We start from the raw sequence: 26,439 nt of genomic DNA, 5'->3' as shown, positions 1-26,439 counted from the left end.
ATGGTATGGACACGTACAGAGGATGGACGACAACAGATGGCCAAAAAGAGCTATGGAATACAATCCAAGTAATAGAAGGAAACGAGGAAGACGAACCAAGTCTTGGATACAAGGTGTTATGGAAACCATGAAAGACAGAGCCATTGATGAAGACACCTGGAGAGATAGAAAAAGATGGCGATCGAAATGCGGGAAGCGGCAGAAGCTGTAGGATCCCCGCTTATATATATATATATATATATATATATATATATATATATATATATATATATAATAAAAGCCATATATTCTGATGATCAAACGGTCCCAGAAATCAAAAATATAAACAATGACAATTAAAAAGCTACTTAAATTCTTAAGGATGTACATAACCCATCAAAATATTTCCCTTGTAACTTGCAGAAAACAATCCAGCCACAAAATACATCGGGGAGTCTGACACCGTCAACGGCAATTATACAACCATATCCTCAAAACAAATTAGAAGCAAGCTCACTAACACACTGACAAAGAAAACAGAAACACACTAATGAAAACCAAGTCGGGCACTTTCCAAGCAAACAGAAACACCCTAGAACTCAGTAACTCATTTTATCCTCAGCAGATGTATCCTCGTTAAAATGTTTGGCATGTAGTTTATGCATGGGTGTAAAAGTTCGGTGTCGCTTTGTTATAATGCGGTACGTTAATATCGTTTGGTGTAAAATAATAAAGAAAATGTGTGGAGAAAAGATCAAATTAAAAAATGTATTGTAAAAGATACCAAATCACTACAACTCTAATAATCTTTTTAATATAAAAATATCATAATAATAGTAATATAATAATAATAAAAACAGAAATAGATCAAATATTGCAAAAAGAAAGTGGCATGTTTCTGATCGTAATGAGTTGGACTTAGACCTCTGAAATAAGCTCTTCATGACAGTTATTAGTCGAAGATATTCGACTCAATTTCCTTCAAGATAGAATTAATTGCAAAATTTAAAAAGTAATTATTATTACGGAAAATTAGCAACGACCTTTAAAAGATAGTCAAAGATCAATGTCTTTTAATAATCTTTTTCAGGTATTTAAAAGCCACATGGAACCTTAAAAATTTACCCAGAAAATCTTTTTAATATAAAAAAAACACTACACAAAATTTTTGGAAAATAATTTTGCAATCTAAATTTTTGATTTTCAAAATTATGCAGAACCACCAAAAAAGATTTTAATATTTATTTTAAATTTTTGTTACATATAAAATGACATTCAAGCTTTCAAATAAAATCGAATCATTGAAATCTGTCCAAATAGAATAACTTTTTTCTAATTTTCAATAAACATTTTTCTTTCATAACTTACATTGAAAGTTCAACGAAAAACGCGTATTTAAAAAAACGCATTTACAATAATATTTGTAAATATATATAATAATTATAATTATATATATATATATTTATATATATATATATATATATATATATATAATGATAATTAACAATAAACAAATAACTTTGTTGTGCCAGGCACATACTTGGTAGACATTTTTTCTTTTGTGTAACATGGTTAAAACGTTGATTTAAAACTTCAAAAATAAAGAAAGCATGAAGCTGGCCTTCACGCTATCCGTCCATTGGTCGACAAGACATACTTAGGGATGTACAGTGTGTTCGTCCGAATTTTTCATCATCAAACTATTTTTGAGGAATGCATTTTAAATCTATATCAATAGTTTGATCGTATCTTGGAACCTGTCCTTCCATTTGCAACTGCTGCAGGTCCTGATTTGGCAATCAATTATTAAACACATTTTTTGTTAGATTTTTATGTTTTATATTGACTTTTATGTTAAAGCCAAATTTAGACCAACATAAAGTTACCATAGCCATAGCTATATCTCGGCCACGCAAAGAGATACAAAACCCATCTTGGCGGCATATTTTATTGCAAATTAATTGCTGTTGATTGATATATTAAACAATCCCAAAAAAATACCAAATCATCCCCCTGCCGCAAAACTCATGCCTGGAAAACCGAGATATTAGCCAAAAAGAGAACCACAAGGAATTATATACTAATTTATTGCAAAAGTTTACGCCAAGAAACACTTTATTGCTACAACCGTTTCCGAGAGACAATTATTATGCTAACGTTATGGTAAAGCTAGCACAGCCATAGCTATATCTTGTAAAGGGTTACAGGTTTTCGAGAAAACGAGAAATATGCTATAATCTATTTTATTTACTATCTAAGTGGTCGCACATATTTATTATTTAGGTACGCGTGTATACAAACTAGATCACTGTAAATACGTATTACCTCTACCGAGATTGAGACGCTACTGGTTATTAGATATCTACTTATGATCAATTTTCTGCTTTTCAGGAAAAATCATGTATTTAGTAATATTAAGACCAGTTCATACGTGGTTTTTATTTAATTTATTTGCAGTTTAACGCCAAAAATGCTTTTTAATGCTTCGCCCTTTTCCAAAACACAAAAATTATTGTAGCTTCATACTTAAACTACAACACCCATTGTTTTTCGGAAGCTGCAGTACTCATTGTTTCTCAGTGAATTAATAAAAGGCTCAGGACTACAGTAATAAATTAACAATGAAAGACGCATGTGTGTACTTATCTTAAAACTAATTTATTTCCATTTTTTGCGAGGGAGTGAGATCGGTAGCACACAATGTGAGGGATGTTTTAAATTAGCAAAAATTTAGCAATAAAATATGGACTATATCTCGTAGCTGCAATATTATATGGATATTGTAGCTTAGAGAAATATTGTCTAGTCTATGCAAAGAATATTTGAACAGAACAGAAAAGATTTATTTTCACGTTCAGAGCGACTGCGAAAGCCGTTCTGATGAGGCCTATTAGGACGAAATACGTATAAGCGGATGCGCAGGCGCCCTGTACGTGAAATCAAATCTTAACTGTCTTTTCCTTTTTATTCCGATATACTCTGTACGAGTACAAGAAACCAATTCGCTAAGAATTTTGCTTAGTTGAGGAGATATGTTGTGGAATGCAATTTTTAGATTCCCCATGTCTCTATTAACATCTTTATCAACGTCTGTTTTGCCTTGCAATTCTTAGAAGGCACAGATTAAAGCGAAATTCTGAATTTGGTTTCGAAAATTAGTTTACGGATTTCAATAAATTAGTAATTAATTCATAGTATTCCAATTTTCTGGTTTCAACGTTTTTGGCCGATATCTCGATTTTTCCAGAAAACAGTTTTGCGCTAAAGGGATGTTGGGGTGGGTTTTGAGGACTGGTCAATGTGCCAATCAACAGCCATTAATTAGCAATAAAATATGCCGCCAAGATGAGCCCTGTAACCTTTTTCATTGCTAAGATATAGGTATTGCTATGTTAACTTTACTGTAAAGTTAGCATAGCCATTGTTTCTCGGAAACGGTTGCAGCAATATGTTTTCGGGGGTGTGTTTTGAGCTAGGCGATGATTTAGTTTTGAAATACGAAGACGATCAGTAGGAAGACCACGTAAACGATGGAACTACAATTTACTCGAGGCAAATTGAAAAAGGACATGATTCATGTCTACATAAAAAAGAAGAAGAAGAAGAAAATGGATATGCTAACTTTACAGACAGATATTACTCCAAAATGAGATGAATGCATTGCTGACTAAACAGGCATTACAATGGTATGTCACTTTTTAAAATGAAATCAAAATTGATGTACACATGAGAAAAAAACTTTGTGTTCCTTAGACATTTTTAATGTGTTTACTTCTAGGAAACTATTACCATAGAATATTTAAAGATTGCATTAGATTAGCCCTTCCGCGGGCGCGCATGCGTAATTCTATTCATATTCCGTAACTTTTAAATATTTCGTTATTATAGTTACAATAAAGTAAAAGCATATTAATAATTATTATACTAGTTAGATGACTTTGGGGTGTATTCTGTAACACTTCCGTTAAATTTTAGAGGCCTCTAAAATTTTAGCGTCCGCTAAAAATATTTTTGTATTCTGTAACTTATGCATCCGTTAAAATCATAACCTAAATCGTTAAAACTCCCGCTAAAACAAAATATTTTGGAGGATGTCAAAACTTGTCCTCTTATTTTTAGCAGTCTGTTAAATAATATCATTTACGGTGTTGAGGCATGGACTCTTAAACAGAGGAATGTTAAAAATCTTGAAAGCTTTGAGATTTGGTGCTACCGCCGTATACTAAAAATAAGTTGGGGTGGATAAAATTACAAATGAAGAGATAATACGCAGAATAAATAACGATCCAGAAGTTACATTGAATATAAAAAAGAGAAAACTTGAATACTTAGGCCACCTGATGAGATGACAAAAGTACACATTCCCTACAAAATATAATGCAAGGAAAAATCCAAGGACGCAGAAATCCAGGCCGTAGAAGAATGTCCTGGATGAGAAATTTAAGAGAGTGGTTTGGCTGTACCACTAACGAATTATTCAAAACAGCAGTAAATACAATTATTAGAATCGCCCTAATGATATCCAATCTCCGATAGGAGAGGCACTCAAAGAAGAAGAAGAAATATCATTTAATTATTTTTATTTGGTTAGGTTTATATGATTATTAGTTTGTTATTTATATATTATAGTGCAGATAAACAATTAAAAAAGACAAATGGCTTTTTATGATATATTTGGCGAAGCTTTAGTTAATGAAATAATAAATAATAATGAAAGGTAAGTCTCAGTTTACTTTATAATCCATGTGTTACCCACTTCAACATTTTTAGATTTAATAAAGATATTGCAAGGATCATCATTGATATGATTAGTCCATATATGTAAGAAGAGCAAAGAATATGTGCTATTGCTAAAGAACTGAAGATTTTAGCAACTTAGCGAACACAAATAAACTGAAATATATTTTCAATAATAAAAAAATAATCATAAGTCAATCAGACTGTTAATTTCTTCTTCTTTCTTAAGTTTTTGGCATCCGACACTTAGTTTTGGTCAATTTTTACCTTACAAGTAGTTTAAACATGATCAACGTGCGACGTTGCCGTATCTAATTGAAAATATTGTAGAGAATTCCTCTAAAAAAATATATTTTAGGGGTCCTCTATAATATTTTTTTACAGAATGTCAATGTTACCTAAAATGTTAAGAGGACCGTTAAAAGTTAAATTTTAGAGGTCTCTTAAATTTAACGGAAATGTTACGAATACACCCCTATCTCTCATATAATAGTGTAAGTATAATTTACAGCAAAAATTACAGGTGTAGGATATCAAACAGAAAATCCAAGGCATCAGGGATCTATTGGAAAGGACTTAACGACTGCAAAAAGAGAACTGTCGAGAATAAATCGAGAGAACAAAAATATTTTGTTCACAGATCATAGCAGGATTATATGCTATGTTTGTACTACAATACACTTAACAAAATACAAATAATTTAGAAATGCATGGCAACGTTGTTTCTATGTTCACAGTGCAATTTTCATGGTACATTGCCCTATTACCAAGAAAAGGTGATGTTTTTTTCTCTAAATCAACACGATTCCATGGTCTGGTGCCTTTGTATCTAATTTGTGACCTTTACCCAACTAAATAGTGGGCGTGGAACTATGTTGTTCACTGTCCATTATCACTGGAACTAATAACAGTAATCTATCGCACTCAACAAATAAAGGGTTAAATTTTAATGAACGTTGTTATTGAGGAGACTTATTTTTAGAGTTGTCGACAGCTGATGCGAAGAAGTCTTGCATGAAAAATAAAATGGCTGTTTAAAAGCGCTTCTGCACTCTCGGTATTTTGCAGTTTGAGCTTTTTAGCATCATAAGCTATTTAAACAATAAACGAAGTCACTAAGCAGGGACATATCTTTAATAAATGGTTAAGCGTAAAAACGTCGTCCCGAAAGTGTCGCTTTGTGACATCTCAATATTTTTCAAATATTGGGAATAAATAATAAACAGTAAAATAAATCCCATATTTAACATTTCGAAAAATAACTAAATAACTAAAAATGTTTGAATGTCAAAGAAAATATTTAATTCATTTTAAAACTAGTTATTTATGAGCATTGATTTATCTTGGTCTTACAATTTTCAGGAAGCCGTAAGTTCCGTACGAGATTATGTTCTTAATTACGCTAAATTCTAAACCAATCCTTTTCCCTCGATATCGTATTTATGGTATTTTTTTTTTTTTTTCATTTTCTGACTTTTGATGTGCTAACACAAAAAGAAAACAAAATTAGATCACAAACGCGTAGGTTTGAGAGAAAGAGAGGAAGATAGATGTGTGGCAAACAAGATGGATTGACAAGAAAAGCTGATTAGATGCAGCATGAACACAGAGAGGAAACTCATTTTAACTCACGAGGCACGGTTGTTTCGATTCCCACCGTTAATGAATTGGTAGGGATGAGGGGTAACCGTAAACTTATTACCAATTAGCATAAATGCACTCGTGGATAGTTCAAACTTATCACCGCAACCTATCTACCTGCACCCCATGGCAGATAAAGGCCATAAAATCCTTGTAAACCGCTAAGGTTTTTAAAAGAATCATCGAAGTCCGAATGTATACAACTGGATTTGGAATTTACACTAAATTCTATTGATAACTACCTAAAAATATGCGAAAAGAAAAATTTCTCTTCTTTGCGCTTATTCCTCAAACATGGATAGTGAATTGCTCATTTATTATCTCTAATACGTCTAATATGCCATTCACAGATATAAATAATTATATCAGTTGCAATTTGCTTAACATACTTTCTTAATTTAAAATATGACCACGTAAACAAGAAGTGCAACAGGCAATCTTCCGCATTAGAAACCAGCGCCTTGAGGCAAAAATGCTGGTGATGAGTTAACCTACCTGCGGTGATGAGCTCTGCGATCTGAGGAGAAAGAGCTGTGATGAAGTACTGCCACAAAGGTTTTGTGCTAAGTCAAGTAGAGTGTCTATGCCGGTTCCCCCCGGCATAGGGAAATCAATGAGAGAGAGCGTTCTATCAATGTGTTGGAGAGAGACAGATGACGTCACATGCCCCGACGCGCCGTGGAAAGAGTCTACTGACTTATAGTTCAACTTTTATCTGCTAGATGTCACTACTAGTCACTTGGCATCCGCCATTTTTCAACAATAATTTATAAATTATTTAGCTGCCAAATCTTGTTGACTAGTTGCAAATTTTATCCGCTAGACGTCAGTAGTAGTCACTTGTCATCAACCATTTGACGACAGGTTCAGGAACCTCAGCCACCTATTTTCGATATTTACCAAAAACCTCTGTTCGACGATACTATTAGAAAAGAAGAATTTCGTACGTACACACCTTACATCAAGTCATTTAACAATAGCGATGTTGTTGAATTTATCATAAATCAATCAGATGCATTTTTTGCTATACACGAAACACTTTTGGAAATTAAAGGAAGTATAAAGAAAGTGGGTAATGGAACTGTTTCTCTTGCACCAAATGCTGGAGCCTTCTTGTTTGATACATGTACATATACCCAAAGTTCACACGATATGGAAATAGTTCGAGATCCAGGCGTAGTTAGCACTATTCGCAGTTTGTTGTGTTACACTCCTGAAGATTCCAAGTTTCTCAGTACCGCAGGATGGAACTATCCGAATAATCCACATTTATCAGGAGACAGCTTTAGTTTACTGATTCCGATAAAACATATTTTTAACATTTTCAACGATTACAATAAATTAACTTATGGTCGTCAAGTGTTTCGATTTGTTCGGGCACGTAATGATAGAGATTGTATTTTAGTGGAAGAACCTAATGCCACAACGACAACGACAGTATCTTTAACTGTTACTAGCATGGAACTCAAGGTCAAACATGTCTTTCCCAATGATGATGTGAAAATTGAATTAATGACACCGATTAAGAATAATACGGCGATAACTATACCTTTCCGTAAATGGGAGCTTAATGAACTACCTTCACTTACGGCAGGATCTCGACGTGAGATATGGAGTGTAAAGACAACTTCAGCTGTTGAACGTCCACGCTATGTCATTGTAGCTTTTCAAACTTCTAAACGAGATGACATTCACGCCAATCCAACATCATTTGATCACATTAGAATGTCAAGCATACGAGTGGTTATTAATGGAGAATATTGGCCTAACGAGAGAATGCAATTAGATTTTGATAAAAATGACTATGCTATAGCTCACTACAACTATACCGAATTCTTTCCCAGTTATGCCCATTCGTCAACAAAACATCCCATCTTGGATTATCAGGCTTTTAAAAAATATACCTTGTTTACGTTCGACTGCTCCAAACAGGATGATACGTCATTCAGATCAGGAACTGTTGATGTTAAGTTGGAAATCGAAGCAGAAGAAGGTTTTCCGGCAGGCACTCGAGCGTACTGTTTAATTGTTAACGACAGCCTACTCGAATACTTTCCTCTAACTGAAGTTGTCAAAAATATCATTTAAAAAGATTAAATAAGTTGAATAGTGTTAGTGATGAAGTGTTAGTAGCAGACAAGCAGTCATCATGAGAATAGCGTTCGTAGACATTCAGGGATTCACCGTAGATGGGTGGTTTGTACTCAAAGAGCTTAGCATTGAAATTGGAAATAAACGATGTCATTATATATTTACGTCTCCACAACCGTTTGCTACATTAAGTAATCAAGATAAGAAGACTGCTGCGTACTTGGAGAAAAACGTTCATGGCCTTCGGTATTCTAATGGGGATGTTGAATATTCCAAAATAAATGAAATACTAGAATCTAAGCTGTTGTACGCAGCTGACTACATTTACGTTCGCGGAGAACAAAAAGCAGAATTTTTACAAAAGAAATGTCATATTTTTGGAGTTTTTCCCGTCATTATTGATGCTTGCAAGTTTGATGGTACACCTTGTGCTACTGGAAACTTTATTCTTAATGCCAATCCATGTCACACCACTGGATTATTTTCCTGCACCGAGAGAAATGTGGATCACCTCCGCCAATGGTTTTGTGAAAAGATATTACCTATGTAAATTAGACTTTTTTAAATAAAATATTAAACGTATTATTTTAGTTTTATTAAAAAAAACAGTCTTCCTTTTTTACATATTTACTTTAATGCAAGAGGATTAACATTTGCGATTTACAAAAAATTTTATAATAATATTAATCGTTAGAAATACATTTATTACTAATACGATAGTTAAAAGTATAATCGATGAACCATAATGTCCGATGGCATCATTATTAGTTTTGTACCATTTTGAATGACTTTCGGTGTTATTTGGGGATATTAGTATGATCTTGTAGAATGCTCCTCCTGACTTTGGTATCTTTTTGAAAAATACTGGAAGCTGGCCATAATTCACAACATCATGATCCATTAGAGCCCATTCAGTTCGATTACAATCAGTTTTTACGTCGTTAAAACATATCGCTATGTTCTTAACATTATTTGGAACGTTTGTATAAAGGACATTATTAACAATAGCTGTGAGAATGATGAACGAGGTTGTTAGTTGAGACATCTTGTTGGCTGAATTCTTTTTAACGGGTATTGTGTTGTTTTCGGTAATTTTCTTTCTGACAAATGAAAGTCTGCAAATCGTTTTTCAATTGCAGTTCTATCTTCGTACCACTGTATATCGGCTTTTAACTTTTGTATTTTTTCGTAAAACTCTTCTGATCTACACCGTATGGAAGACATTGATGAAATGAAGCACGTTTGACGTAAAGAATAAATATATATTAATTTTATATTTGTTTTAAATTTTCCTTAGTCCTGACCTGTGTCTAATAATAAAATATTTATGTGTTAAATAGTATGTACATCTTAATTGGATTTTGTTGTAAAAAAAAGCATCATAATTTGATATTTGACAAGATTTGGTAGCTAAATAATTTATAAATTCTGTCTCTCTCCAACACATTGATAGAACGCTCTCTCTCTAACACATTGATTTCCCTATGCCGGGGGGAACCGGCATAGACACTCTACTAAGTCATTTGTAGGTTTTTAGTTTTAGTTTAATAATAAAATTTTTAAAAAGATGTAAATAAAAATTATTTATGTATTTCCCACAAGCCATATAGGTTATGACAATATCCTTATGTTAAGAATACTATTCCATTGATACTACCTTTTTTAATGTAGATATACCTGCAATGCCTTCAACTTTGCCACGAACTATTATAATTACCAGAAAGCCTTATTTCAAAGAAATCTTTAAACTGCCAATTGTCTTTTTTGTTACCAGCTAGGATAAGGTTTCATCATATGTCTCCTGCACGACATATCTATTTTGAAAACGTACGTTTGTGTAAACTATTTAATTCTGATACTACTTACATTTGGCATTTGGTATATTCCACAGCGATTTTTTTGATCTATTATGGTCCTCTAAAGCTAGACTACATTCTCTAGCCTGACCCTTTCTAAAAGGTCTAATAGCTTCTGAGACTGAACCTTCCATGTACCGTTGTCGGTGACTTTTCTCCGCCTAATGTAAAGTGCCGCACATTTGCCAGGCTATCACACTGACACAAAATGTGCTGTTTCTAGGTGTCCGAATCTATATAAATCATCATCTGCTAAACCTATCAGTTTCAATTGCCTATTCAGCTTACAACGCCCTGTTAACAGACCTACTATTGCTTTGACTACTTTCCTGTCTTAAATATTAGATCTGCTGTAAATTTTGGCGAATTTTCTATAAAGACCTGATTCACCTGTCTTTGTCCTGGTGGATTCCTCCACCATTCCAGAAATTTGTGTGCTACCCACTTTCTTGTAGCTGTTCTTGTTACTGCCTTTTCAACGCCGCATAAAGTTTCCGGTCCTATAAATAGCATTAATGAGCCGTGTTTCATCTGTACTACATTTCTAAGTAAAAGAGTAGTCGACTGAAGTTGACTGAATGTTATTAATTATCTTAATTATCTTTATTATTCTGCACTAGTTTTTTTATGTATTGTAACACATCTACTTTAACTCAGTCAAACGCTTTAACCAGATCAATAAAGCACATAAGGTTGGTTTGTTATATTCCAATTCTTTCTCTCTAATTTACCTAGATATGAATGTATCACCCATAGCTGACTTAATTTGCCGACATTCTACTTACGCTTACTTACTTTAATCGTATTGAAAAACAGTTAGAGTCCGAGAGAAAATGGAATACATCCAGAACTTATTAAATTTAGATGAAAAACATTAGCTAAATAATTACATGAGCTTATAAATATTATATGGGAGAGAGAAGAAATGCCCACATATTGGAACAGATCACTCTTAATACCGGTATACAAAAAAGGATACAAGCAAGACTTTTCAAACTACACGGGAATAGCATTGCTGGATCCTGTATACAAAATATTAGCGAAGAGTATATTCAAGCAAAATTAGAAGAGCACACACAACAAATAATAGGAAAATATCGACATGGTTTTCTAAAAAGGAGATCAGTCACAGATTATATTTTTACACTTAGAGAAACCCCGAAAATGTTCTATGAGTATCATCTTCCTATCTATGCTTTTTTTGTAGATTTAAAACAAGCATGTGATTCAGTAAGTCGACAAAAATTACTGAATTTGTTAAAAGATTTGAAAAGTATTCTAAAAAAATGTACGCGAACTACATTAAAACCAGGGATTCTAAAAAATTTCTTAGTAAAAAAATCATCATTTTGAAACAAAAATTTACTCAGAAATGGAAAATTGTCATCATCATGGGTAATTTTCACCCATATAATCCTTAATGCTAAACCAATCCGTCATCAATGTTTCTGTATCTGTTACAGTATTATTATTGGATGGACCCGACAAAACAAAGTATCACAAGTTTTTTAAAATTTTTATCAATCCAGAAATAGATTATTAGTGATAGAATTATAATTTCAAACTGTAATGTCCAAAATATCAAAAAATGATTTCCATATTTGAAAGTAAATGCATATCGATCAGACATCATATCCCTCACTGATATAATTCTCTGTTTCTGATTTCCCTGGTACGCTACTAGAATCGTAGTAAAACGGTCCAAATCGTTCATTTTATAATATAAAGCGCTGGGCTGTTTGTTTTTATGACACTATAACTTATCTCTTGGGTACATTTCAAATTATATTGGGTATGAAAATGTAGTATAGTCCCGGATTTTATTAAAGAGCCCTTAAAAGTTTATCAAACTTTAAAGTATTCTGGAAAGCGGTTTTTTGGTTCTTTAAACTTTTGACACTAAACTGAACTTAAATATATTAGAGAAGAGTTAGTTATTACTTAAAATATCTCACAAACGAGGAGAAAAATAAATTTAATATGAGAGGTTCATTCAAACTTTTAACTAGCAAATACTTTGATTCATAGAAAAGTTTCATAAAAAGCTTTAATTGGTTATAAAAATATGCCATTTCCCCTATTTCTGGTTGTTCTGTATAATTTATGGTAGGATGTATATCTTACTTATACCGGGTAAGGTAAGAAATTAAATATCTATCTGTGAACTGAAGCGTAAGAAATTAAAGGATCAACTGTGACAAAACTAACACTATGACCAACCAAAACGAATACCTTAATATTGCAATACAACGAACAAACTTAGAGCAAGTAAATGAGTATGTATACTTGGGGCATATCGCAAAATTGAACAAGGAAAATCAGAAGAAGGAAATTAAAATAAGAATTATGAATATTTTTAATTTATGGTTTGTTTTTTAACCAGGAGGAGTAATTCAAATTTACCGCGACGTAATGCTTGTCTGTAATTGGTCCAACCGCAGGCAAGTTTACTCCACTAAATTAAGATATTTTGACACTAATGACATTTATGAAATTTTAAAATTCAAATCGACAATTTTTTGTATTTCTCTTTAAGATTTGACAGCGTGATAAATTCAAATAAAGCATTACACAGTTCAGTGAGTTGTTGTTGTGTCTACACAAAGCATAAACGGCTAAAAATAACTCAATATGGTTCATTAAATAATCGAAGAAAAAATGCATCAGTTCAATCAGTAACACCTTACATTGATTAATTATATACACAGCATATAGCTATGGGCGATAGATGAGGATCTAGAAAATTGCTGCATAGATTGCAGGATAAACTGTCACCATGAAAATTCAGCTAGACCATAATTTGCAACCACAAACAATAGTATTTGGTAGAGGGTTAAGTCAAAGGCATACAATATCAACCAAACTGTTTATTTTAACTTTGGAAGAGATTAAAGTAAAATAATATGCGTAAACGAAAAATATTTAAGTCAACTTAGATTCGATGGTGATGGTATAATACTGAAAGCAATAACATAGGAAGAACTAAGTACTGATACGATAATATCAGATCTGCAAAAAGCATCACTAGAAAAATGAACCTTGAAAGGAAAATGAAAATTATGATTAGTGAAGTCCAAGAATATACTTCGAAAAGCTATCCCGGCAGATTGTAATAACCAAATCAGATGGTCATTAAATTACCAAACCAAAATTAAATGTTTGGTCAGACAATTTTACTATTGCAAATTATTATTAATTACTTACCTGATGACAACATCTACGTTACATTTGATTACACGTTTCTTAAGGTTAAGTCACTTACCTGAAACAAAAAATTATTTTATTAAAAATTGTTTTCAAACACACGATTATACAAAAATTGCTACTTCCATGTTTCAAGGTTAAACAATCCAATACAGTGCTGGTGAACTGTATAAAAGCTACTATTTAACTTATAGGTTAAAATTGGAAATATGAAGTAATCGTAAGTGTTAAAATAGTTATATTTATGTAAAATTCGTGGCGAAGGAAAGTATGCGACAGGACAGAATGGAAGAACGTGGTAAAGCCGGTCAAGACCCACAAAGGGTTGTAGCGCAATTTGTCAAATCTAGTAATGACATAAAATCCTACAAGAGGCAGGCCCACTTGATCCGCAATAAAATTTGGGGAAATATTTTAGTAGCAGAAGTAGACTAGTCCAGTAGATTAAGTATCAAAATCACGTAGCCGATTCCCGGCATGTTCCAACTCTTCCGAATACTTTCTCTGTCTGCTCTCTGCGCCGAGGAGCAAAATTTCCAAAGTCATTCCTGGTCTCGACGAGTTGTACTTCAGATGCAATAGGGAAATATATGTATATGCATGCAATAGAATTAGCTCAGAATATAATATGAAAAATACATTCTACATAATCACCGTAAGCCAATGATATATGAAAATGATGTTGACCAGTTAAAAAGATAGAAAAATATTTCCCGTATTGTCTAGCTTAACTAAAAGCTATAAAATTAAATATATATATATATATATATATATATATATATATATATATATATATATATATATACTTCGAATTCCACAAAAAATATCCACTTTTTGATGGCAAAAACACTGATTTTGAAATTTGAGGGCACATTCTTAGGATCATGTTTTTTTTGTTCTTTAGTAAAGGAAAAAGTAGTGCCGCTCAAAATACATATATATATATATATATATATATATATATATATATATATATATATACATTCGTCTTTAAAAAGACAAATACATGCCATGGTGACAGTAAAATTCTCCTGTTAGTAATTCCATAGTAAATTATGAGGGAAAAACCAGGAGAAAAACCTCATAATACTATCCCGACATGGTAAGTATTAAGTAAAGTCGTCCCAGGAGCGCAACTCAACAATATTGGCAATATCATTTTAAAGTCGTCTACTTTAAAATGTATAATGTATGTCTGAATTGTCAATATAAATGAGTCAGATAAAATTAAATTATTAGAAGAATTTTTCACTAAGCAACAGAAAAACAAAAATTTGTTTAATTTACTAATGTTTGTATTTTGAGAACGATTTCCGAAGTGGAAATTGAAACGTCAATAAACGTACTTTAACCTTTAATTGTGGCTTATTCCCATTTAAATAGTAATTACTTTAAAATGCCACAAGCAAATAGCTTCAGAACAATATTAACAACAATGGGGAAATAAGTGAAAAAACAAAAAAATTTCAAAGTTATAAATTGCAAAATAAAAATGTTAAATTCTTGGTTTGTCTCTATTATCTGTTAATTATCTACATCTAATACCTCAAATCATTTTCTTTAAATACAATAATTTTCCAATATGAAATAACAAGAATATCAGAATTTCCTTTGTTAGATTTTAAATAAAATAAAAACCTTGTTCACATATGGAAACGTGGAATTTGTTTTCTACTTTTACGACAAAAAGTCAAAAAGAACTAAACTAACAGCAAGAAGAATATCAGAATTTCTTTTGTTAGCTTTTAAATAAAATAAAAGTCTTATTCACATATGGAAACATGTAATTTGTTTCCTACTTTTATGACAAAAAGTCAAAAAGAACTGAACTAACACATTTTTTAGTGCCCCTTTCTAAAAATAAGAAGAGCTCTTTCTCAAGCGTTTTTACCACAGACCATTAGATACAAACAGAAAATGTTTACACCATTTTCGCTTGAAAATTCCACACATGTAAGGCACATGTTCACTGAATAAAGATTGAGAATTTAAAGTCAGGATAAAAAATCGAATTGATTCACCAGAAGTTTTCCTAGAAGGTCGGAGGATGAATTAATTGTCTATTATAGTGTAATAACTACTCTTTACTGTAACACGTGTATACAGAGTGTTAAAAGTTTCTATGTGGGTGACATATTTCAACCTGATTCAAATGCAAAGACTACACTAATGAATGAAAAAGTAAATTTTCTAGCACCCCAATTTATTCTACAATCTGTACATTAAATTATATTAAACACATGATTTAGTACATAAAATAATTGACACGTCTTATGTTATAATTGAGACATGAATCTGATTACTCGATGGCGCGCCATTAAATGCATTCTGTCGTCTATACTATTGGTACGGAGCTGAGGGATAGACGTTAAAGGCTAGAACCACGTCACGTCTGGATTCTTTTGAGATGTAGTTGTATCGGCACCGGCGGTTATTGAAAATACCATGGATCGAGAGAGTATCAAATGATTCAGTGTTGGAAAGAATTCATAAAAATTAGGAACTGTTGACAACAGTTAAAAGAAGAAAACTAGCTTATTTTGCCATATCTTTAGAAACGATACGTATGGTTTTCTGCAGTTGATTGGAGGAAGGAATACGAGGCATTGGACGAAGAAACTTCTCTTGGCTGCGCAACTTATGCCAATGGTACGACATGAGGAAGGCCAACATAATTATACGATTATGAATGTTAATCTTAAAGCTCCGTTATGGTTAGCTGCTGTTTGATGGTTATCGAATTTACTGCGCTTTGACAAATATTGAAAAATTCTTGGGAGAAGAGTTATGTTAACAATTATAAATTAAAACCGGAAACTATTGATGTAATTGTTTGTCGAAAACTTGTGATTTTATATAATTAAAAGTTATTTTGGTTCCACGTACATATAAGAACATTCCTTGTATCGGATGTAAGTAACATTCATATAATTCATATAATATCATTCATATAACTTATATTTAATTCATACAATTTAAAATTGCACACTCTTAAAACTGTGCACATATAATATTGGAATAAATTGTATATCTTTTGTACCAGACAGCACCCTAATATTGCTAATTTGTAATTTCAGCATTTAGTTTACCGTACCGGAGACCTGAGGGTGCATAGTAAATTTTATTATGCGAAACCGGTCGTAAATATATATAGATTGCTAAAATATTTTGTGTAGTCTTTTTAACGGTTTTGCGGCGGAGGTTGCATGACAATGGACGTCGCTAGATAATTATTGTGTATTCCTAGCCTAGAACACAGTTCATGGAAAAGTTGAAAACTTCTTTTACCGTTTTGATTTTAGGTCTCGAGCTATCAAACGGTTTGGAAGAAATCATCACCATGAAAATGGAGAACTTTAAACATGTATCTCGCCAACAATTTAATTTGCTATTGGGTGTAGTACCACATAATAATTGGATCCCATAACTCCCTTATATACTATCGTATATAACCTTCACTCCCCAACGATGAAGTATTTATCGCCCAAAGGGAACAAGACGTTGGTACTTAATAGACGCAATTGAGAAACTACTGAATATAAACTTAGCGAGTATAAGACGGGCAATCAAAACTAGGGAATGATGGAGAGTTATTATATGAATATGAATACAAATTCAAACTAGACTAGTATGTTGTTTGCTAACACTGTCCTTAGGCAGTAGTTCCTTCAAAAGACGCCACCTCCTCGATGATCTTAAAAGAAAGTAATATCACATTGATTGTTTGCTGTACCTTGTGCTAGCAACCTTTCGGAAAAGTTTTGTGTAAGTTATATTTAAAGGAAACATTATACACCTAATTTTTTAATAATTATGTTTTAACACATATCCGCCTAGTGTATTCTTTCCGGTGTTTTCACCGTGTGGTAGTTTACTGCACTTTTCTTATAATACGGGTGCAGTTTTATTTTTTCAATTATAACTTAAGTCATATTTGTCTTTATTACATATCCATCATAATAACGTCGCGAATTTGTAACTACTAATAAAGATAAAATAATGAATCTCCCGCCTGCACATCTGGTCTGTTTCGACGAATAGAGGAAACAGCGTTTAATAAAAATTAGTCAAATTGCCCTTTATAACCGAAATGCGGGTACCAATTTTTCTCCGATCCTAATAAAATTATATTAATTAGTAACATAACGTCGGCCATGATGCATTCTTTGTAGGAGGGAGCGATATCTGTGTACAAGCAGTTGATTTTCTCAGTGGGACGCTTGAACTCAATTTCTTAAAACAATATACGAACCACACACTTGCTTCACTCATTCAGATATTATATAAACATGACAATTGGTGTCGTAACATATTTTTGAGTATGGGAAGGATTATGAGCGGAGGCGTCCCATCTTTCGACAGGATGTTCCAGATTCTGAGGTGAAATTTGCATTATCATTATTAATTATATGAAAAAACTGGCCTCTGTTAAATTATTAAACTTTTTTCTTTTGTAGGACAGTAATTAGATAAAATAGGATAAAACAAAATATATACATTTTTTTAAATATTGTTTTTAGAAATCTGGGAATTGTATATCATGTATAGTTCATGGTACACTGAATACACAAGGTATGATACATAATGTTCCAAAATCGGTTCGCTTTCGCGCATGACGTAGTCAAGATCGCTTATTCCCGCAACATTTGAATGTAGTTGTATAGGAAAGACTTTTAATTTTAAGTTTTTTTTATATAATTTGGCTAATTTAATTATAGTAATTATAAAGAGATGATAAAATTATGTTATTATAATATTTATCCTTTATAAAACATAGGTATCCTGTATAAGACAAGTTTTAATTATCTTTTATTACACGTAGGTACAGGTTAATTAACTTATACTCCAGAGTTCGATATTTCAGATGTTTAAAAAGATACAGAAAAGTGGTAATGGAGGTACACAAAATTTGTACGTATATATACCTACTGAACTAAACACAAAATCAAAATAAATAATGACAAAGTCAACTTTAGTTATATCGAATGAGCTAGCTGGCCATCGAATATGAGTGTAGTGAGGGCACACAATATTGCACAACATTTAAATGACATTTTTGTAATATTCACACATAAAATTATCTTGGTATTGTTTATAATAATGATAACATTGTATATTTTAATAATGATAACATGATTTAACAAAGAAAAATATGTTATTTTGGAAGATGCTAAATTGATTTCCTCCGAAATAGTTCTTATTGCAAATTGCATAGCAGGCTGAGGCTAATTTCTTACTTAACAAATCGATATGAAAAAACCATTTAAGGTTTCATGACTAATAATTATAAAAATAAAGATTTAGACTTACGTCGTTGACCTAGAAGTAGTAAGAAGCTGCTCAACATACTTTTTGAACTCTCTGTGTTCGCCTCCTTGTACGTGTTTCTTTTGGTTGGTTAAAAGGGTAGCCGATGTTGATTTAGGCAAATAAAGACTAGGTACTGCCTCAGGTTTGAGTTTTAGACCCTTTTTAGAAACGTAATTTAAAAGTTCCTGTTGTAGATTTCTTTGGTAATCTTCAGTTTTAAAATGTGTATAACAAATTCTTGCAGTATTACAATTAAAATTATCCTATCTACAACAAGATATAATCCACAGTTTTCTGGTCACGCTATCTTTAGGAAATGTATGAAACCTAAAGATTTTATCTTCATTGTCACTATTGCAACAAGCAATTGCACAGTGTACTTTGAAAAATGTACAAAACCAGATATACAATGGCAAATAAAAACTTTCAGTTTTACAAAAAAATACTATACAGTATAAATAAATAGTAACTAAACAACATTTGTATAAAGACACATATATAAGCATATATCTAAATTATTTTTCTATTATAAAATAGATGACTCAGTCAGTATTGAGATACTTTAAAATATATTTATTATCTCATAACTTGCAATTTGCAATAGTCACCATTGATAACCGATATTATTGTTGAACTTTTGTTTTTATACAAGCTTTCTGTCTTGCCGGTGTAAAGTCGTCTGAAGTCGATATTTATTGTGTTTTGCGTTTGAACTAATTCGTGTCTTATTTTCATATTATTATATTGTTTGATAAGTAAATCTTGCATATAATAATCGGTAGGTTATAGTAATGTGTATATTTTTTATTTTACTAAATTTCATTATAACTCATCTAAAATACCATATTGAATTGTAAAACAGATTTTTCTCTATTGTACTCTATTTTGTTTTTATTTCAGTAAAACTGCTTGGAAGTGAGTGACAGTGAATCAGAATAAGCAAATCTACTACTATTTACCTATTCACAGTATTTCCTCTGCAGAAAATTTTTAAATTTCAAGGGATTTGCATACAAAAAGAGTACTTATATTATTAGTATATGTATGAAAACAAAAATAAATATTTTGCCTGAATCTCTAGGAGAAGTAAAGGTTTTACGCTACTGAAAATATATTTTTTATTCAATTATAACCAAAACAAAACATTTAAAAAAAATTAGATCACTTTTTAACCATAATTTCAAAATTAATGTGTACGTTAAGCTGTAATAATGGGTTCGAGGTGATTCAGGCGATCTTAACTACGTCACACTACTGGGCCAGCTGTCAAATGTCATGCGCAATATCATACCTTGTGTATTAATTGTACCATGTGTATAGTTATGTAGGCTGCATATTATGTTTGAATGAGATTAAGCCACAATTGATTGTGATGAAAATTACATTTTTAACTAATATGACGTTTTGATTTCCACTGCGCAACTTGTTTTCAAGAAAGATTATTTTAAAAAATTCTGCTAAAATGTATAACCAACGAAGCTGTTGCAGGTTATATTTCTTCAAAATTTTTTCAGATATTTTTTCAACTAAAAGCAGGCTGTTGCCTACAAGTTCGAGGCCAAGTAAGTCAACTGATAATTATTATCAGTTGACTTACTTGGCCTCGAACTTGTAGGCAACAGCCTGCTTTTAGTTGAAAAAATATCTGAGGCTGGTGTTCGACAAATCTCAGAAATGGAAACATACCTGACACAACGTGCAAAGAGTACAACGGAAAGATGCATCAATGATCATAAAAGGAAACAAACATGAAAAGGAGAAAAGTCAAAAAAGCTGCTCTCATCCTACTTAATGAAGAAAAATGTGTAGCAAACCATGAGCAGAATGTAGCAGGTTTTGGTTGCAAATACTAAAAGAAGAAGTTAACAACAGGAATATACCTACAATAGCAGCTTAATACAAAGACGGAGACATATCATCTGCAATTATACACAATATATATATATATATATATATATATATATATATATATATATATATATATATATATATATATATATATATATATATATATATATATGCAACACACAATATACAAACATATAATCTACATAATCACACATTACACAAACAAATAATATATAAAAAACACAAAACAGTCAGAATTTTATAACCCGAGGTTACAAACATCACGCTCAAATATTTTTTCACTTATCATCTAGGCCAAGTAGGTCTCTTCTTCTTTTTATGTAGATATGACTCTGATTCCTCCAGTAAGTGGTCGTTCCATAGTTTTTGTGGTCTTCCTACTATCGTCTTCCTTTTTGGGGGAACCGTCTCTCGCCATTCTATTCCTCCACAATCATTCTACTCTTCTATTTCTTACACAGTCCTTGATGTTCTCCAACTTGCATCTGCGTCGTATATCTGTTCTTCTAACTCTGTTCCATAGTGTCTTACCATCAATTTTATTGTTCTAAGAGTTTTCATCTCTGTTATTTCTAACACTCTTTTTGTTCTTCCTCTCTGGGTCAGGTCAAGTTTCTGCCGCGTATGTTATTATTGGTCTGATGAGAGTTTTGTAAATTCTGCGCCTCCGTTTGCTCTATTCACTTGATCTTCGAATTTTGTTTTGAGCTTTCCAGAGCTAGATAGTGTGAATTCGTTTGCAGCATACGTTGTAAATCGTCTTCACTTTGAAATAGTAGTATTGCTTCGTGTGCATAGCAGATTATTTTAAGTTGTTTTTTTTTTCATTTGGTATCCTTTTTTAGTTCTTACTTGTTTTTATTATTTCATCCATGATCAGATTGAACAATAGAGGCCTCATGAAATCTCCCTGTCTTATCCAATTACTTTTACTTTTATCGTGTTGTTTTGGTAGATATTTTCGATCGTTTTGATTAGGTATTTCTAGAGTTTTGATTATGTCAAGTAAGTCAAACGTTAGTTTTGAAAAAACATAACCTGCAGCAACTTTGTTGGTTATAAGCTTTCACAGAATATTATAAAATAATTATTTTTGAAAACGATTTCCGGAGTGGAAATTGAAACTTTAAATTAGTTAAAACTGTAATTTTGGTTACAATTGTGGCTTAATCTCATAGAAACATAATATTTAACTTAGATATTCTACAAGAAAACAGTTTAAGAACATTTTTATATAGGCCAGTTAGCCCCTCTGCATGTTGAGTTCACAAGGATCTTTTGTGCACCTAACCCCAATCTAATTAACTCTATAATGCCAATAGACTTGACTGCAAAAATATTTAGGTCCTAGGAAAAAACAGTTTCTTCTTTTTTGTCATCTTGTTAGCTTTCGCATGTCCCCTGATCCTTTTATAACCTGGAATCCAAATTAAAATTATTTTTTATTTGCTAATATTTTGTTAAGATATTGTTTGCAGTCTTAAACCAAGATGCTTGTGAGATGTGCAGCCAAAAATCGACGGTTAATATTTATTTCCTGATAATGTTTTTTATAGAGAACAACAAATGTTATAACGGTTTATAATGTTCTACGTCCTCTTTCAATTCTCTGTCTCGACTGCGCCATGTTTTGGCACGTCCTTTCGTCCATTGCACCGTCGATACCTCCCCTCCAACTTGTTCGTGGTCTACTTCTTCGTCTTCCGTGTGGTGTCCGTCTAGTATCTGCTTTGGTTATCGATCTGCTCCTATTCTCTGAACGTAACCGTACCACTTCCCTTGTTTATATTTTATGTGGCCAATCATTGTGTTTTTAACGTTTATAAGACTTCCGATATCCTGATTGGTAAACTATTTCACCACGGTATCTTCCAGCTGACCTCCTTCAGAAATCCATTTTCGTGGCTAGAAGTGTTTTTTCCATTTTGATTTTTAGTGCAAAACTTCGAAAAAATATGTGACAATACTTTGTATAATGGTCTGGTATATCCTTCTTTTATCGGTCAGATAGCCAAGAGGGCTAGGCGGCTGACTCGCATTCGCTTCACTGAAAACAACAAAGGAAAATCAAAAAGGCTAACGTAGTAGTTAAAAATTCTAAATGAATCTGCTACTTAGATAAGAATACGCTGATGTTTGATCGACCTACGGAGGCAAAAGATATGGGTTTGCTGCTTGGTGATACTCTTATAATAGAAAGACGCTGTAAAATATTAGCAAAACCTCTTATATTAAAGCGGTACCCATCACCTCTTACTAACTAAAGAACACTCTTTAGTTTTGAACTTGACTTCATGAAAGAATTTAGATAGTCCTAACGATAATGTAATCTACAAAAATTTAAATTGTAAGTTCTATTATATATACTGTTTACCTACGTATTACAAATACATAAGAAAACGGATGAATTTATTCTGATTCTTCGCATTTTAAGAATACATCTTTGAATATTTTATGTATAGCAGATAAAAGTGTTTTATATTAATTTGTATATTTGTATAAAAGTAAACCAAGTAAAGTACTCATTTTGTCATTAGTACTTTAGTGGTAAATAAACTCGTTTCCACGCAACTTCAAAACTTTATGCTTTTTTATTCAATATTTTTTTGTTTCGTTTCGTTTATTATATTTAAAAGAGGGTAGTGACGAGTTTTTATAATTAGCATTATTTGGTGATGGTGGCACCCCTTTTGTTTGCATAGCAACAGGGATTGCAACCTCCCTTTTTAATATTTTGATGGGTTTAAATGGAAAAGGCTAAAACAAACGCCGTTAATCATTTTCATTTTCATTAGTGTCTATAACAAAAGTTACTATATAAGTACTTTGCACAATGATCCAGTCGATCTGGCTAAATTTTACATATACACGAGATATTTAGTATAAGCGCTTTACGGGATAGTTTGCAAAACATTTAAATGTTCTTCGATTATCTTTCACTATACCATCGATTTATAGAGCCTTAAACTTTACTTTGCTATTATTTAATTACTTATATAAAAAATTAACGCCTTCTCGGTAACATATACTCGATAATAGAACAAAAATAGGTTGAGTTTACCGAAAGTACAAGCTGAATATAGCCGCAAATGTCAACCATGAAATAAAATATTTCGGTTTGGGATGTTTTTATAATGCATATTTTGTATACTTCAAATATAAAGAGAGAAAGCTTTTAAAAAGTAAATTTTGATGAATTCTGCAATTTTTAATTTATATGAAACAATAACGAGTAAATATTTGTCTCCTTCGAAATTAATTGCAAACATCTGTTGCAATCTGACAACTGCTGATTTGACGATTGCCAAATCTATCCTCTAATCTATCAAAGGGTAATTGCCAAAAAAAAAAATCTAATAATTAACTGTAATTGATCTCCTAAGAAACAAACATTTACTAATAATTCTAGTTTTATATAAAGCAAAAATTGCAGAATGCATAAAATAATATAAACAAAATATACTTTTCTAAAGTATATTTTGTATATACCTAGTATATATTTACCTTTTTATATTTGAAGCATACAGCATCTACATTATAAAAACATGCCAACACTGCTAAACCGAAATTTTTTGTTCCATGTTTGACATTTGCGGCTATAATCAGCTTGTACTTTCGGTAAACTCAACCCAAAAATAATAAAGGAGAAAAACGCTCCTTATTAGACTCATTGGTCAAAGAAGAAGAGAAAGACCCAGTTATAAAGCCAGAATGATGATGAATTAGTGCATAGTAAGCTACAATAGAGAATATGTAAATCTCTAAAAGGAAGCAAACAACGATAGCGATAGTATCTGACACATTCCGCCAAATATTGTGTGTATTTCCCATCAGTTTTTTGTTTTCTGGCTTTTAAGAAACAATTTATATTTGATTTAAAAAAAAACGGGTGTGGTAGTCCAGTGGGACTGCCGGTGGAAGTTACACTTCTATACACGTATTCGCCGTTACAAATTTATTTGGGAGTCAATCTGCACAATCATTACATATGTAATGCTATAGATAAGACATAGCAGAAAGAGAAACAGAATTAATAACAACTTACTAACAATTAATAAACAACTTTTGACCTGTAATAGGAGTATAGTAAATGAAGGATTGAATCAATATTTTGATGAAAATGTATATTTTTATTTTCATATATGTATGAAAGGAGTTGAATGCAAAAATTTTTTTACACATACTCTGTAGTAAAATTCATTGTTTATTTTGTTTTTAATATAATAATACAATACAAAATAAAATGCAATATTCATAAGTATTTAAAAATGACAATAATATACATAAAAAAATACACTACAATACAGTGCAACATAATTCAATATAATAATACAATACAAATTAAAACGCAATATTCATAAGTATTTAAAAATGACAATAATATACATAACTTTTCTACTTACGCATATATGTTTAATTTACCATGTAAAAATATTAATAAAAAAGTCCTCCCCGACTGGGAATCGAACCCCGGTCTCCCGCGTGACAGGCGGGGATACTGACTACTATACTACAGAGACCATGACACAAACGTATTTCAAAATTGACAGTTCTGGATCATACAGTGATTTATTGAGATTATTATTTTGAAATACAAAAGACTAATATAATTATGAACATATAATAAATAATACAAAACATATCACATAAATAATAATATTAATAAATATTTTATTATATATATAATATTATATGTATATATATATATATATATATATATATATATATATATATCTTTATATAATATATATATATATATATATATATATATATATATATATATATATATATATATATAATATTAAATTATATATACAAAAGGAACATTTTTATATTCGAGAGAGAAAGAGAGAGAAAATATATCTTCTGTCTCTCTCTTACTCATTATCTTACATATGTAATGATTTCACAGATTCACTCCCATACAAATTTCCAACGTGGAGCGCGCGTATAGAAGTATAAGTTCAATAATTTAAAAAAATGTCTCTTATATTCTTCTTTTAAATGTGTTTAATTCTGCCATTAAATATAAATATACGTATGTTGTGTGCTTCAAATAACAGTAGGAGAATTCTTAGCATATTTAAAAAGTTAAAAGTTTTGCAATTGTCCAATAAAATAAAAACACGAGAATTACTAAGACCAAAACAATGACAATGTAAGCAAAGCCATGGGAAACTGACGAGAGAAGCGAACAATCATATAGGAAGAATGGACGGCGAATAGAGATCATTGGGAACGATAAGGGAAGATATGACGAATGAGTCCTCCCGAAAGAATATGGTCCAGGAAATGCTACGAAGGCACAATTTACAGATTAACTAATCTCATATACAATAGTTCTGAAAAGTTTTTTTTTTTTTCATTCATTACACATACGGTCTATTAATTTTTTGAGTATGATTTTCTTAAATATTTACTACCAGTGATATCTTGAGCTTTTAGTTAAGTGAACTCCAAAAGGTCATAGATGTATACTGTGTTTATTTTACAGTATTATTCCTACCAATTTACCCCTATATATTACTCTGGATGATTACATTCTGCCTTAAATACCTGATCACTAAAAGCCTTATTCGTTTACCACTATTAAATTCTTTACGAATAATGTTCTTTTTTCAGAAAAGTCTGATATCATATTTAAACTAAATTATCATAAATTGATTAAACCATTAATAGTATTAAAGTTTATGTTTAAAATTACTTTTATCTCGAAAAACCATCTAGAAACGAGCTGAACGATGGTATGATT

At 31.5% G+C, this 26,439-nt stretch overlaps 1 protein-coding gene across 5 annotated transcripts in view; it reads right to left on the bottom strand.

The window, feature by feature from the left end:
* pico (ras-associated and pleckstrin homology domains-containing protein pico) overlaps window positions 1–26,439 on the bottom strand; it is a 639,385-nt gene that overhangs the window by 106,215 nt on the left and 506,731 nt on the right. The window contains exon 1 of one of the 5 annotated variants that reach the window (XM_072519693.1): window positions 13,509–13,528. The exons of the other annotated variants lie outside the window; for them this stretch is intronic. The gene's annotated coding sequence lies outside the window, so the exon portion shown is untranslated. Of the gene's footprint in view, window positions 1–13,508; window positions 13,529–26,439 lie in introns of those variants that run through there. 5 annotated transcript variants of the gene reach the window in all.

Source organism: Diabrotica undecimpunctata, chromosome 1 (assembly GCF_040954645.1).
Source record: "Diabrotica undecimpunctata isolate CICGRU chromosome 1, icDiaUnde3, whole genome shotgun sequence".
NCBI lineage: Eukaryota > Metazoa > Arthropoda > Insecta > Coleoptera > Chrysomelidae > Diabrotica > Diabrotica undecimpunctata.
The sequence above is the reverse complement of the archived record's forward strand: the minus strand, read 5'-3'. Positions and strand labels throughout refer to the sequence as shown.